The sequence below is a fragment of the Actinia tenebrosa genome, unplaced genomic scaffold, assembly GCF_029948245.1.
Source record: "Actinia tenebrosa isolate PJP-AT-01 unplaced genomic scaffold, QUT_ActTen_1.0 PGA_scaffold0__85_contigs__length_37466705, whole genome shotgun sequence".
NCBI classification, from domain to species: Eukaryota; Metazoa; Cnidaria; class Anthozoa; order Actiniaria; family Actiniidae; genus Actinia; species Actinia tenebrosa.
The window spans coordinates 13,865,514-13,882,551 of NW_028292569.1; the positions used below are offsets into that span (position 1 = coordinate 13,865,514).

The following is a 17,038-nucleotide window of genomic DNA, read 5'->3' on the forward strand; positions in this document are numbered from 1 at the left end:
TACCCTAAACCACGAGATAGCAAATTCAATCTCACTTTACGAAAACATTTTTGCAATTCCCAGCGCTAGCTAAATCATGAATACATTTTTTACATGTTGGCGATTCTATTTATATAAAAGTTATCTAATTTCCAGTCAGGGCTTGAGATCTTTGACCATTGATTATTATTTTCCTGGCGTAAAAGTATGACCATGGATAGTGCGGTTAATTCTCATTTAGCCCTAGACCTGGTCCGAGACCTCCCAAGACCACCTTGTTGACCAGTTATCTGTCTGTGCCGAGGGTATGTCACGTCTGCTCCCAGCCTTTAAAAAATATTCCTATAAAATCACCAAAAAAAGTTTGTATTTAATCCCCTTCATTTAAAATATTTTTTCAATTCAAATTTCAAGCTTAATTTCAGGTTATCAGCTGAAGTAAGTAAGTAAGTAAGTATCTATTGTTACGATAAATAGAATGATATTTTACTTCCGGTCATAAAATGCTGGTTCAGGTTGGACATCTTCAATTTGAGCCGAATAAATACAAACAAATTTAAAAGAAAAATTGTTTGAAATTTAATTGAACTGAATTGTGATTTGATGATTAATTGTACAAATATATTAAAAGAAGTTAGGCAAGAATGATGTCAGGAATTTTCGAAAATTGAAAAGAGGTGTATTGGGTACTAGTTAAAGAGTATTTCCGGTTTTGTGTTACAAGCGTTCTTGCCCAAACAAAGCTCCAAAGGTTGCAAGTTTTTGGACATTTTTATACCGAAGGTCACCTCAAAGGCGAACATATCAGTCTATCTGTACTGTCAATGACGAAGGAATAGCCAAAACATCAAACTTAAGAAGTCCGGAGAAAGCTCAAAAGATTCCCGGAGATTGTTTCACCATCCTTGGCACAACGGGATCAATGACAGGCGAGGCCGATAATTGAATAAAAGGATCAAATTTTATTCAAGCAGATTTTCCCCGAGTGACATTGACTCGACATTTTCAGTGGCTTCTGTGACCTGCTGGCTGGTACACCACAGTTTTAATACATCTAGTTCTTTCACGGCTTTCACCTCTCTCTCAGTGTTGAATTATTCATTAGCTTTGAATAATAAATCGGACTTTGATACGACGAAGACAAAGACTCACATGACCAAATTCGAGCGACAAAACAAACCAGCGCTGAGCGAAACAGTGTGAAGAACGCCGGGGAAAAACTCTTCCACGCAGGAAATAATCCATATCGATGGAGAATTTCCTCTCCTCTAGAGCAGAGAGCTACAAGACGACGGCTATAAAGTGTTGTGGGGGAGATGAAACAACCTCGGTGGACAGCTCCAAGTCGTGTACCATGCTTGAAGCTGGCGAATACGTGGAACAGTTGAGCTTTTGGCAGCGGCCGAGACAGAAAGTAGACTTGGAATTTATAGATGTGAGCTATCGAATCAAGTTAGGAAGAAAAGGTGAGTGATTTTATTCAGTAAAAATGTAAAATTTATTCCAGGGAGATTTTAAATTCGTGTTGTTGTACTCCATGGTACCTGCTTCGTAGTGCGTGTAATAAGGTAAAAATAATGGTTGCCTTATCAGACCTTCGAAGCCTGTAAGAAAAATTGTTGAAGTCATATGTTTTCATTTTTTAGATTTTTTTTGGCTTTTGAAAAAAAAAACCTTAAAGTGATAATTCATTAAATCTCCTCTCCTTAATATTTTTTGATATCGGATAATTTTTTGCAACGTGTTCACATCGAACGGGAAAAACGTTTTCGAAGCGTGTTTGCTGGGGATTCAATGTGATTTTTCCTTTGAGAAAAAAATCTATTACAACATAAAAAAATCTTTTTTATTATCTTCCTTTCCTTTATCCAAAATTACTTTTGTTTCTCGCAATAATTGTTGCTGTAAAATAACTGTATACACTATAAAATGAGGCAAAAACTTCTGTTGGTTGTGTTCATAATAAGCATACGTATCGGTAGTTTAGATAATATTCAGAGACAGATTTTATTATTATTATTATTAATGATAAAAATCCGTGTGAAGTATTAATTCTAGTTAATATTGGTGATATTGAAAAAAAAATTATTCAAGTACGAGAAAATATTACCCGAAGAACCGATAATAAAGGCAATTGCCTCTGTATCTTGTATCTTCGTCGCGAATAATAAGCACCGACTACAGTATATTATTAGAGTTCTTCTATCTTGTATTTATTTATTTTTGCATGCGGTTTAGGAAGGATTCACGCAGCTTGAACCTGTACGTACAAACGTATAAGCATTTCCAGAGTATACTGACTATATTCTGCTTTTAAAAAATAAGATGATTTTGATCAAAAATTTCTCAAAAGTTCTTAATAATTTGAGCTCGTTTTGGGTTTCGATTCCTTGCCAGTTCGAGACAAACACGCTTTTAAAAATGTGAAAGATATGGTAATCAACTCGTGCCTGTATCAAAAGAATTTTCCCCTTTCTTGGAAAAAGGCCAGCATTTTCAAGCTTGTTTCGAGGTGATAATCTTGCCCAAAATATTATTTCTTTTAATTTTTGTACAATTGTTGAGACAATAGAGTCTGCTTTCAATCTTTTGGAAAATTTTCAAGCCTCAGTTATTCGTTCTCTGCCCGTCTCTAGTTCTTATCAAGATCGTAATTTCAATTGTTTTGTTAGGCGAAGACTACGGAAAGAAACTAAAAAAAATGAAATGTACTTTTTCAAGACGTGTTCGTATGAAATTCAATGAGTGGAATGTAAATTTTACATGTTTAATGTGTCAGACTTGATATCTAATTTGTATAATATTACACGAGATCACTGTTTTATTAAATTCGTCATTTTTTTTTTCAATCAAAAGTCAGTCCGAAAATTTAACCCAATCAAGGTTATGTTTATGTCATGGTTTTCTTTCCCAAATGTGCTGAGAACAACATCTTTTACCGCCCAGTTCGAATTGACTCTGTGTTCGACATATCTACAGAGACGAATCGTTATTGACTTTAGGACAATTCAAACATTTGTTCAAAGACAAAGAATGAAGAATCCACTTTATACATGTCCGGATTGAAATCTTCCAAGCAAAAAAATTTTTTTTAACTTTCAAGTCCAGACGTGAATCCGTAAAGTATTTTTTGACGGAATCAAAAACAAAGGTATAATTAGAAATGCTAGAAAAGACCCATACACTCTCGAAAGTTCATTTTCTAAATATCTGTGGAGTTTTGATGGTGGCGACTGCATTTCTTAAAAGGAGTTCAGTTCTGTACTGTCATTCATTTATTTGCTCAACACTTGGGCCAATAATATCAATTATTATACGACTATTACGTAATTTTACCTTATAAGGTCAAGAGAACTCGCAAAATATGGCACCGTATTATGCTACTCCTGTCCCGGTTTAACCGGTTTAACCGGGACGGGACTAGCATAATACGCTCGTAACTTTTCGCAACTTTTTTCATCATGTTTCGAGGTGAAAGTGACCCAAATTTTGACCTAAATTTTCACTATGACACGAACACTGACCTAGATTTCCTAGAAATCAATTTTGAAATAGATGACAATGTTCTTTTAAAAGTTTTTGAAAACCCGCAGGATACGACAGTCGAAGTACAGAAGGACAACGAGCTCGAGACCACTAATTTCGCCGATGAAGATGAAGTATCAACATTCATAAGAGAAAACAGGAACAAAAACACTGCAAAAAAGACACATAACGATTTACAAGTCTTCTACAGGTGGGCAAAAACGATTAAAGAAACAAGAAAAATTGAAGAGATACCGCCTAATGAGCTGGACAAACTACTAGCCTGTTTTGTGGTGAAAAGTACGCAAGCAAAATGCCGATGAATTTGAACCAGATACTCTTACCTCCTATTTCCGTAGTATCGACCGCTTCCTTAGAGAACAAGGCAAACAATACTCCATTTTGCTGGATAGAGAATTCAACCGTTCTCGGGAAGCCTTGGCTTGCAAAAGAAAGGAGCTCCGTAGGTGTGGGAAAGGCCAGAAGCCAAACAAGGCACAGGGGCTGAGTACAGACCATATTCAGATATTATGGCAAAAACAACAGCTTGGCAACAATAATCCTCAAGTCCTTCTGCGTACAGTTTGGTTTCACAACACTGTTTACTTGGGTTGGAGAGCACAAGATGAGCACCATCGTGTAAGATACGGCGACTTTGAAGTCAAAACAGATGGAGAAAGAGAGTACGTGGAATGGATTAAGGAACGCGGAAGCAAAACTAGAACAGGCGAAAATGAGTTCGTCCCGGATCGTCCGTTCAATCCTAAGATGTTTGCAATTGGTGGACCTCGTTGTCCAGTGAAATTATTCAAGGAGTACATTTCTCATGTACCACCAGAAATGAAAAAATCTGAATCTCCTTTCTACTTGGCAGCCATTCAAAAACCATCATCAGAGATATGGTACAAGAGACAACCACTTGGAAAGCACTCGCTGGCACAGTTCATGAAAGAGATGTGCAAAGCCGCCGGTATTGAAGGCCGTTTTACCAACCACTCGGCACGAAGAACCATGATTTCAACGCTACGAAAAGAAAACGTAGAGCCTCTGAATATAATCGCCCTGGCTGGCCAGAGAAACCTAAAGTCTTTGGATAGTTATTCAGAAGCGTCAACAGAGCAACAGCACGTTATGTCTTCCAAATTAAGTGAGCACATCGAAGGAAGAAAACTAACGAAAGATTCGGCCTTGAGTCCTAAAGTACCGCTTCAACTTTCCAGTACTCTGACATCCAATCCATTAGAGCCTGCAGAACAGCCAGAATCCAATCAAAGCATGTTTTATGGAGCTGTTTTCAATAACTGTTCTATCAACTTTGGTAGATCATCATGCTTTGGCGGTTGAACCATCCCCCAGTTTTAAGAAGAAATTCAAGAGAATTGATCCATTAAACAGCGACGATGAGCTATAAGAACTAGTGAAATCACTAAGCTTTTTTTTTTTTGCTGGAATTCGTCTTCATGATTCTAACTTTTCAAACTTTTGATTGTTAGTAAACTTATTTTGAATCGATGCGAAGTGTAATTTTACGAAGATCATATCTAGTTTGACGAGTTTCATGTCAGTTGTCATGTAATTTGCCTATTGACCAATAAGATTAAAGGCACTTAATGGGTTTCCTTGTGTTTACGTTTTTTCTGAGATAGCGTGCGGACCTTGAAAACTCAAAAAATACTGATAAACTCGCTCAAAAAGGGACAAATACATATCAATTTTCAATGTCGTATAATAAATAACTTATTTGGGTTTTTTCCCGTAATACGGGCTGATATTTTACTCATTACTCGTATTTTTCCTCGTCCCTACGGGACTCGGAAAAATACATTCGCAACTCGTAAAATATCAGCCCGTATTACGGGAAAAAACCCAAATAAGATATAAATATCGTGTATTCTCTTTGACTTTTTGCGCATCATTGCTACTGAACATTCCCGATTTGTTTGTTATTGCTTTATTATTTTGACTTGTCCGTCTTAGCCTCTAGCTTTCTGTTTCTCTTTCGTTACTGATGAGAAAGTTGACCAGTACGTTGTTTTTGTTATTTAAAATAAGAGCCAAAGGAAAGCAGCTTGAAAGCTCGCCGAAAAACAAATCTTTGCAAGCTTTGTGTAATACTAATATACGTAAATACGTAATTCCTTCGTAAACAGAAGTCAAAAATACTTCTTAGTGAAGCAGCATTTGTTTGCAGTTCATTCAAATCCTTAAAGTACTTCTAGATTTGCAATGCATTCTTTTGTGAAGAATTATGTAAGAGCGTCGAGCGGATTCTAATTTTCTGATGAGATGTTTTAGTTGTTTGTACTTTTATTAAATCTTGATGATGGATTAAGTAATATACTTGCGCAATAAAAATCTATTGTCAATGGTTATGTTCAATGATTGCACGATGCACCTATATGTACAACAATCAGAAACTAAATTAGTACAATGATATCCACTAAATATGGTTTTAACTCCATGCATTGTTAGTCGGCATGTGGCTTCGATGAAAATCTAAGTGTTTTCGATTTGGAGTTTAAAGCAAAACATTCTTTTTGCATCGATGATGCTGCAGTTTTAAGCGACGGAGCATTAGATAATTGAGGAGGGAGGGGAAGGGGTGGTTTCGTACATCCCCCCAAAAAAATCGAGCAAGCACTTCACCTACCATAGAAATGTCGCCCAATTCTGCTTTCGGTAAAAATATCGAGCAAATGCAAAAACAAAGCCTGCAAGATGGTGTTACAAAAAATAAATATCGTGCAACAGAAATTCCTGCAACCCCCTCCCCTCTCAATTATCATGATGTTGCAAAGATTACTCTGGTCCTCTGATGACCTCCAAAGTGGTGTGATTCCACGTGCTGGGTCCAAGGTCCACTATACATCCTGTAGACTAAACATAACGGATTACACAACTTGGGTGTCATTAACCCGTCTCCTGGTGGGTGATTTAAAGTGTTGCCCTTGTTTCTGCATACCGAACACAGATCAGGAATCATCTGCTACAAAACTCTATAAGAACGCACGCATATCTAACGTATGTCGGTGTGTGTTGTTCATGCACGTAGATTTGATTTAACGCTGGCCCAGTTTGATGCAGTTAATCCTTTAAATATAGGCGTCAGTACATTGTAGATAGTTCAATAAACATCGCATTAACATGTTATGTGAAACGTTATTACAACGTACGACTTATTTCCTTGATGATTGACGCCTGTTGATTTGAATTACTGAAGATTTCTTAGACGTTTTTCGTGCTTGCAATTCTAAAAATTAATTCGACGAGATTTTCAGTTGCAGGTTTCTCAAAATAGTCGTTTAGAGCAATTGAAATGATTGATGCAGGGTGTTCGAAGGTCAAGCGGCTGGTTGTTTACACGACACTAGAAAAAGATGAGACATGATTACGGAGCACATCCACCATCATCATCATTATCACTATCACTACTACTATCACTACCACCATCACCAGTGTCATCATCATCATCATTTACACCACTACTATCACTACCACCATCATCATCAGCATCATCAACATCATCATCATCACTACCACTAGATGCATCCTAGCAAATTTTTTGAACCTCACCCTGGACATGTTCAGTTGCTCATTAAAAGTAGAAAACAGCTAGTTTTCAAAAACTTTTTTCATGATTATTTGGTATTTGACCGAAAGTTTTGGCAGCAAGATTTTGAAGGCTCACCATCTATTTTTGAGCTAGTAATCCAACTGCAATGTTCAAATAGGTAAACTTTTGCCGCAAAAATCGAAAAAAATACTTTTTTTCGATTTTTCTCCAAAAATCTTGGAGATCCCTAGAGTGCTCCTTATGCTGGTTCAACCTAGGATCTCCACCTTGTTTTGGTGTCACGTTAAATTTACGAGGCTTGCAAGTCTAGTGTAAGTTCTATGACTACTTGGAACCCTAGGTTTCAAAGTTATGTCAATTTTTGAAACTTGAAAAAAAATTGCCTAAAACATGACGCAAAATTATGAAACTTGCTAGACATGGTTTTTGAAGGTTAAGAAGAAGCTTTGCAAAAGAATCTGCATGAATTTCGTAATTTTACGCAAAATACAGCTGATGGTAAACTTTTTGAACATGTTCAAAATTGTTCTTTGTCTCTTTTCGACTATAAAATATATCAAATAAACGACAATAATTATGGATCAGATAAAAAGAAGCTTCCTCTAACAGCCTATGAGATTTTTTATGCAAAACAAACGCATTTTGATTTTTTATTCAACACTTTAGGGGAAAAATTGGTAGCATATAAATCTTCCAAAATTTGTTTCGAATGTTCCATACCTTGCAATACAGCTTAAAAGTGAACAAATAGTCGGGACAAAGCATTATAAGTGGCTAATTTTGGGATAATATTGAAAAAAATCGAACTTATCCCCAGGTGGAAATTCATGAAAAAATCAAATAAAATACCATGCAATTGAATTATAGCTGGGATAATGTATTGAGTAAACATCCAAAAAGTATGCCTATACTTTTTGAAGTTCCTGATAGATATTCTGGACATTTTAAATAAATTTACGAAACCCCCGTTTTGAAGGGGGAGGGGAGGGTTAGGGTTAGAGATACTTGAGATACCGGTTGTATCGAGACTCAATTCTCAGATATTATTTTTTAGGATTCAAGACTTTTTTAATAGCTAGGACCTATCTTCATGCCTTACTCTGATTTTTGATGAAAGGTCATCTAGCTTATCGGCCAAGACTATCTTCTGAGATGTACATGCTCTTGAAGAAGTAAAACAACGCCAGGCCTGTGGTTTTTAGCAGTAAAGGAGAGAAGTTTGATTCCTCTGCAGTAGGGCGAAGACCTGTCGAGTTTATAAAGAAAGTGAAATCCAAAGAAGATTCACCCTCACATGTACTTGAAAAACATCTTCACCAGTAGTGGCAGGAGAAGAACCCAAGACAGAAGAAATGCATGCACAACTATTGGAACACAATCCGTTAAATGAGATACTCTTTTGCCATTGACTGCACAAAGAAATACATATGCATTTGATTTTTTCCTAAATTTCCATCTCAGAATAAGTTCGATTTATTTCAACATTAACCAACATTAGTCACTTCTCATGCATTTCTCTCGACTATTTATTCATTTTTAAACTGCATAGCAAGGTAGAAGCAAGTGTAGAGAACCATTTAAGGCTAGGAATCATATCTGCTCTTGGACATGTAAACACCCAAAACTGCTATGTAAAACGCAATATGAAATTAAAGGAGCAACTGAGTCACACAACAACAAGGAAACGTCCATCAAAACCTAAGGAGCAGACTGTATCACTAGCTGTAGAAGTGGAACAGATACCTATGTGGAACAGATACCTATAATATTTGTCCTAGACTCACCTATATCAGTGCGAAAAACAAGTCAAATGATGACCTACAAAATTCAGCGATAGAGCAGACGAAGAAAGCAAAGCCTTAATTTGCTTGAGACGTGTTTCTTTTAAATTACACCAAAGTATCAAGAAAATACAAAACAGAAACAAGAAGTCAAAGATTTTGGGAATGCTTAATGTCGAAGAAAGAAGGAGAAGAGTATCATATATTATAAAAAAAGCTAGCCAGAATTACTGTACCACGGAGTACTCAGTATTGATCTGCAGAGCCTGGTTTATATCAGAACTGGTTTCCAAAATCAGCAATTGAAACAAGGTCATCAATTTCAGAACGACGTTCACAGATGAAATGGAGTGCAGAAAACAGTGAAGTTATAACAAATGCATCTGGAGAGGACATGAAATTTAGAAGATTACAGCCAAGAAAATTTAGAATCCTAGAAGGTTTTGAAAACCAATTTGGATGACAGGGCATGACGACAATGGTGCTTAGAGAAAGTCCGCACAGAATGGAAAAGAGTTAATGAAAAGCTGACAAGTTGGAAACCAACGCAAGCCATGACAAAGTAAGAAATGACAAAACCAAATTTTATCAAAAGGAGTATATCTACTGTTAAAACCCAGGACTTTAGCATGGTGGTGTAAAAAAGTTATAAATACGTTAATTAGACTAAAAAAAGTACATAAGAGGAAAGAAATTCAATGGGGAAATACTATTTTGTGAAGGCAAAGCTCACCATCTATAATTTCCTAAGATATGAGGAAAAAACAAAACAGTAAACTTTTTGAACATGTTAAAAAAGAGCACCATGTTCAAATACATTACTTAGAAATAGGTAAACTTTTTGAACATGTCAAAAAGTTTACTATGTCTAAGTAAGAATTTTGAACATGTTCAAAAAACTTACCTACAAACTAGGTAAACTTTTTGAACTTAGGCAAGAATGCATATGGCCACCACCACCACCATCACCACCACCACTACTATCACTACCATCATCACCAACATAATCATCAATATCACCATCATCATCATCATCACTACCACCACCACCATCAACATCATCAATATCATCATCATCATCATCACTACCATCATCATCATCATCATCACTACTACCACCACCACCAGTATCATCATCATAACCATCATCACTATCATCACTGCCACTGCCATCACCAAAAAATCATCATTATCGACACTACTGACCACCACCTCCACTATCACCATCATCATTAACATTATCACCATCATCATCACCGCCATCACATTAATCTTTAACATAATCCTTATCATGATCATCACTATTTTCATCATCGCCATCATCACTGTTCATCCAACGAAAATGTTTCCATCACGGTAACGTGAGGTTTCCCTGTTGGTGCGAGATTTCACCGCTCTATATGATCTCAATCGTACGTGTCATCATTAAGGATTAGTGATCCAGCAACTATTGTTTTGCAACCTTAATTTCCTTTAGTATGACTTTTAACCTGGTTTCAGAAGAGGATACATTACGAAGAAAAAATATCACAGCAGCATCGATTAATATCAATTCAAACCAAATATCAAATTTATCGATACCATACATCAGGACAAAAGCCTGCGTAGCGGGCCTCTCTTTCTTTTTTTGCGAGGAGTTAGGGGTGAAGGGGGGGGGGGGGGGGGTAGAGAGCCGCTACGCAGGCTTATTAGATATTGGAATTTAGCGTTCATCTTAAGCACTTGCTGCATGTTTAACCTGTTTAATGCGGACATCCTATCATAACAGACACTTGTAATACATGTTTACATGTTTACTACGGACAACGTAACCTCGGAGGTAACGAACGGGTTAGAACAAGTTCATCAAAGTAATAAAACGTACAGATCGAATAGTATAACATGTCAAGCCTCGTTTAACCTGACCTTGATCGGTCTAAACATTTTAACTATTTATAACACTGCTACGAACACATAACATTTCATCAACGTGACTAATAATTGGATATCAATTACTGTACGCCCCCGAGTGCTACAGTATGTCCGTCGCTTCATGTTGATTAAAAGTGCATTAGAACCAGATGTTTTGACCGGAAATTAAAATACAAAAGATTCAAACTTTTTGACCGGAAGTAAAAGTACAATAGCTGCCATTTTTTGACCGGAAGTGAAAGTACGATAGACTTCGATATTTTGACCGAGAGTGGTTCATTGGATAAGATTTCCCCCCCTATTATTATTACTTTTTAGACTACAAAGAAATCATTAAAGATGTCTCAGGCAAGTTCGACAGTGGTCAACTGGTCGGTGTTCTCGGTCCTTCAGGTAATAATCATGGTTCAACATTCAATAGTATCAACTAACTCATATAAGTCAAATCTATCTTGTGGTCTATCATCAATGCTGCATTCTGATTGGATGAGCTACTACTAGTTATAGCCTACTAGTAGTGAAAAGAGCCAACTTCGAAAACCAAAACATTAAATTTATCTTCAATTCAAAACTTGTTTGCATCTATAAAATTGTTGGATTAGTCCTCTTGTCCCAATGGGCTATGAGTCAATAGCCCATTGCTAAGCACTTTGTTGTGGTATTGAATGTGCGACCTATACTTTGCGGTATATACATACCCCATGGCTAGTGCCTGTATATATAGTATACCTTTTCTGACGTAGAGAACATGGTGCATTGTGGTCTTGCTTGGGTACAAACATCTTTTGTTCATCATGCCTTATATGGTGTTGCTTGTACCCAAGCTAGACCATAGTGCATCATCCTGTTTATTGAACCTGTTTATTGAACTTAGAAAAGCTCTATGCTCTCTCACAAGTCATGAGCTCTAGTCATGAATGATTCATTTAAGCAGTCGGTAATTTGTAAAGCTGTGTAAACATGTGACCCACAAAGAATAGTAGATTGAGTGGAGGAGACGTATCGTTATTCATAAGGGGATTGATCGGCTTACCTATAGATGCTATCGTATGCAGATTAACCACCAGCCAATAAAAAGGTTAAAAAAACTAGTTTGGGAACTGTTAATTGATCTCGTAAGATAACAAGTAAACAAGCAGACAAGTCTCGCGGTTCTGAGGTTCTTGTCCAGACGTAACTCTGATTATTTCTGATTGTGAACTTATTAATTTATTTAGGTGCAGGCAAGTCTACGCTCATAAACATACTGGCTGGTTACAGGTATGACAAGTGTTTTTAAATTCGTACCACATGCCATAACACTGAAATGGCTTTCCATAAGAATGGTTATCGTATGAGTGGGAAACATACGGTACTGACTTACAGCACGTACATGGTACGACATGCCGCAACAATGAAATAGCTTTCCATAAGAATGGTTTTATGGCGTATGAGTGGGAAACATACGATACTGACTTACAGCACTTTCACGGTACGGCATGCCGTAACATCGAACAGTAATTTACCCAATCACAACGCGTAGTTACGGCTACGTTAATACACGGTAAGGCTACCGGAGGGCTACCAATTTCCCGTATTGTTTCACACTCATACGAAAACCATTCTATATCAGTGCTGGCGTGTTATTCTTTACTCGCATAAAATTTCATATGTTCGCTAGACAAGAAATTGTAGGCGCACCGTTAGGGACAGGAAACGAAGAAGTATAGCTAATAATTATGACGACCTACGTTTGATCTTCCAGGACGAAATTCGCGGACGGTTCAATCACCGTGAATGGCAACGAGAGGAACCTACGTCAGTTTCGTAAGATGTCCTGTTACATTATGCAGGATGACGTGTTGTTACCACACCTGACAGTCATGGAGTCCATGATGGTAAGATTCGTACCAGTAAGGGCAGGCTCGTCCCATACCTCCCCTATCTGTTTCAAAAGACAGGGAATTTTGGAAATTTGGACTCTATCTCTTAAAATACAATCTAGTATACCCAGAGTCCTTCAGCGCCTTCCTGCTTTGTCGTCAGATAAGACCAGGGCGCTTGGGCGCTGACCAAAAAGCCGTAAGATTCTGAGCTCAAGATTGCTTAAAAGAGCAAGGTATTGTGGGTAGTGTTATCGATGAATTCCTAGTATGGCCGGCATGTCTCTGTGTTTTGTCTGTCAAGGGAATGGCTGATAACCATCTGATTCGTGGAGTGATTAGCGATAGACTCGCTCCAGTTCCTGCTCTGTCCCTTTAAAAATGCAAGGAATTGTGGGTAATTGTTGCAGGAACGCCGTTTATTGGCTCTTTTTAGGGAACGGTCTATTTTCTATCACGCAAGGAAATTAAATTAACTTTAATTCATTTCAGGTTTCTGCAAATCTTCATCTACGAGAAAGTATGCCTCTTGAAGATAAAGAAAGAGTGGTAAGCTACTAGTTTCCTTAATATCTAAATTGGGCTACCTGTGGTTCACCTCCGATCTAAAATCAAGTTCCCGTTTTGTTTTAGATCAAAGAAATCCTGATCAACCTTGGTCTCCTGGAGACAGCAGACACGCGGCTTAGTGAAGTATCAGGTGGACAGAGAAAAAGAGTAGCCATCGCGCTGGAGCTCGTCAATAATCCCCCGTTAATTTTCCTTGATGAACCAACCAGGTAAATACAATAAAACAAAAAATGAAAGCAAAAGTTGCCTAAATTTCATGCTAATTACTACGGTTTTCCATATTCTGGGAACTCAGACATTCCAACGGCTTGCTGTGAAATGGCTTTTCACTGATTATTAGTTTGATTGACGGCTGCGAAAAAACCAATATTCAGCGTGCAGCTTGTAACTACCCAGTTCGCAGAATATCAAAAACTGCAGTAATAACACAAAGATTAGTTTTCTCGTGCGAGCGAGAAACGAAAGGGAATATCCGTAGCCGTATTCTAGTCGTACCGTATCCGTAACTACAGGTTGTGATTGGATGGTGTCGTATACATAGTGGGATTCCTGTGTAACATACGCATTAGATGCGAGCCAGAACACATGGCATGTCGAGTTAGTGAGTCCGAATAAAAGGAGATTGTTCTACAGTTTAAAAGGTGCTTCACGTTACTGGGTTCAGGGATACAACAGATGGAAGCCATCATTTCGATGTCACGGTATGTTGTACCGTGTACGTGGTGTCAGTCAGTACCGTACGTTTCCCACTCATACGTTAACCATTCTTATGGGAAGCCATTTCAGTGTTATGGCATGTCGTACCGTGTACGTGCTGTAAGTCAGTACCGTAAGTTTCCCACTCATACTAAAACTGCTCTATTCAATGGTTTTACCTAGAGCAAGTTATTAATAATATTATGATATTTTTCTTTTAGTGGTCTTGACAGCTCGTCTGCTTATCAATGTATATCTCTAATGAGAACACTCGCTCATGGCGGTCGAACAGTAGTTTGTACAATCCACCAGCCCAGCGCAAAGCTCTTTGAAATGTTTGACAAGGTACGTTATCGATTCGATTCGATCCGATTCGTTTCGATTCGTTTCGATTCGTTTCGATTCGATTCGATTCGATTCATCCATCCATCCATCCCATCCCATCCTATTCCATCCTATCCCATCCCATTCCATCTCATTCCATCCCAGCCCATCCCATTCCATCCTATCCCATCCCATCCTATCCCATCCATCCATTACTTCCATCTTTTCCATCCATCCCATTGTATCCCATCCATTCATTTATTTTATTTTATCCTCCATCCCATTCTTTCAATCAATCCGTGTATCCGTATACCATACCGTCACAAAAATTCCCTTCCATCCATCCCGTCTTATCCCATCTTGTTCCTGTAATCCATCCATGTATCCATCCCATCCTATCCCATATTTATTACTTTCATTTCATTCAATCAATTAATTATTTCTTTTCTTTATTACTGTAGTTGTACATCTTGGCTGAGGGCAACTGTTTATATGAAGGCCCCGTCAATGGTCTGGTTCCACACGTTTCCGCGCAGGGACTCGAATGCCCCAAGTACCACAACCCTGCTGATTTCAGTAAGAGATAAACTTTTCAAAAAACCTTTTTTATATCTTACAGTCGTTCGCAATAACACAATTCGCACAATTTGCCGTCGCCACAAATAGTATTTTGACGTCAGACGTCAACAAAATGTCCCTTCAATGCTAAATGCTTTCCTATTCTGCCTTATTGATGCATGTTCTGTGTTTGGGATCTATAGTAATCGAGGCTGCTTCCGGCGAATACGGTGATAAAGTCATCCCAAACCTCATTAAAGCATGGAGAATACACGTAGATGAGTTGCGTAGGAAGAAGAGTCTTACCTACACCCCTGAGAACACTAATAACACGTGTAGTAGTAATGGAAAGGATTCCATGGTCCAGATGCTACCGGACTGTAGTGTTAGTACTAAGACTAGTACTGACAGTCTAGGGCTTATCGAAGCTGTTAGTCAAACTACGCAGGTGAGATATAGTTAGAGACCTTTAACATCAGGTTTACCGCTAACCGCTAGGGATCAGGTCCAAAAAAGACGCCCGCAAACACGGAGAAACACTCAGCATCAATGAAAATCAATATGGCGGCTCTTCCAGCAACAACTTCGTTATGACGCCTCGTTAAATGTTGAAAGTTTGACAGAAAACGCCTGACGTCGAACTGCAGTTTACGGTTTGCGGTACCTAGCAAGAACGACGTGCTAAAGATCTTTAATATCTGGTTGGTTTCAAGCAATATTGTCATCATTATTATTGTTATAGTTATCACAATAAACTTCATCATTACAATCATATTATTATCATCACCATCATCATTATCATTATCATCATCATCATCACAATCATAATCATAGCCATCGGCATTATCGCTTTAGCCATCACCTTCATCGTTATTACCTTTGTCATCAACATTCATCGTCATCACCATCACCATCATTATCAACATTATCATCATCATTATTATCATCATTACGATCGTTACACCAGCATCACAATCATGGTTATCAACGTTGATTATCGATCATCTCACCATCATGACGTTCCTAAAGCATATCTTACTATGTTTCATCTTCAGTTCGTAGTGCTGTTCAAGCGAGCATGTCCAGTCGATTCTACGAGACCGAGTCTTCACTCACCTACGAATTATATCCATAGCAGCAAGTGGGTCTTCTGATTGGCTTGCTGTATCTTGGTATTGGTAACGATGGCAACAAAGTCTTCAATAACACTGGATGTCTCTTCTTCTCCCTACTTTTTCTCATGTTCACGTCACTCATGCCTACTGTTCTTACATGTGAGTAGCTCAAAACCCAGCTTTCCGTGCGGACGTTGTTAGGGCTGTCACACAACGTTTCTTTCCTTAGTTGAAGAGAAATGTTACGTGACGACGCGAAAAATAGGATCTGCGTAGGATGCGTTCCTTCCCTTGAGCGCCTGTAACGAGTAAAAAGAAAGCGCAAACTTTGGGATGAGATTGAATCAAAAATAGCCTAATATAGAGCGCATTTGTGACAATGTAGCCTGTGTAGCAGTCCCCCAATGATCTTTGGGTTGGGTTTTAGGGGGAGATTGGGGTATATCGGGCACAATATATTGATTCATCGATAGAGTGGGCACACACCTTGAACCAAACTCGCCTGCACGGATTTATGCACAAAGGTGCGCACAGGGGCAATAATGTAATCATGAAGAGGCTGTGTTACTCAGTCAGCGTTGAGGGAATTGGCAAAAAAACAGACTTTAGTAGGGGTTGGATGTAGGGGACTTTGAGTGCTTTTCCTTCTCATCTATTTGGTGAATCTGTAATAGAAAAGACCCAGCACATGCACTGCGCACAAATCACGCTTATATGATGCACTGCGAACAAATCATGCTTATGCGATGCATGCGCGACATGTGAACGCCATCTTTTTGCCAGTTAATGCATATGTAAACGAATCAAGTCATTGTTGTTCCTAGAGCCTCCATTGTTCTCAGTCAGTAGCAATAAAAACCAGCAGAAAATCCAGCTAGAGGAATAGTTTGCCTCGGCTGGGGGTGGGGGGGGGGGGGGGGGGCGGGGAGGAGGGCACACAATCAGCGGCTGTTCAACATAGTATCTTACATAATCTTATTATATGTTATGCTTAACGTTCAGTTTCCAATGGAGAAGCGGTGTTTATAAGAGAACATCTGAATAACTGGTAGCAGTTAAAGTCTTATTATTTGGGCAGCGTAACTATGGGGGCAAGACCGTCGCCTTCAGGTAAGTGCCATTCACTTACATCGTTTTTTCGCT

The 17,038-nt window shown here is 38.3% G+C and overlaps 1 pseudogene across 1 annotated transcript; it reads left to right on the forward strand.

Moving 5' to 3' along the window:
- The first annotated feature begins 780 nt into the window (after positions 1-780).
- On the forward strand, positions 781-16,077 carry LOC148913546 (ATP-binding cassette subfamily G member 4-like; annotated as a pseudogene). Its single transcript, XR_016120122.1, has 10 exons — positions 781-1,445; positions 11,089-11,163; positions 11,988-12,030; positions 12,515-12,647; positions 13,125-13,181; positions 13,266-13,411; positions 14,120-14,243; positions 14,684-14,798; positions 14,984-15,228; positions 15,836-16,077. The product of XR_016120122.1 is annotated as an ATP-binding cassette subfamily G member 4-like (transcript).
- Positions 16,078-17,038: the final 961 nt, after the last annotated feature.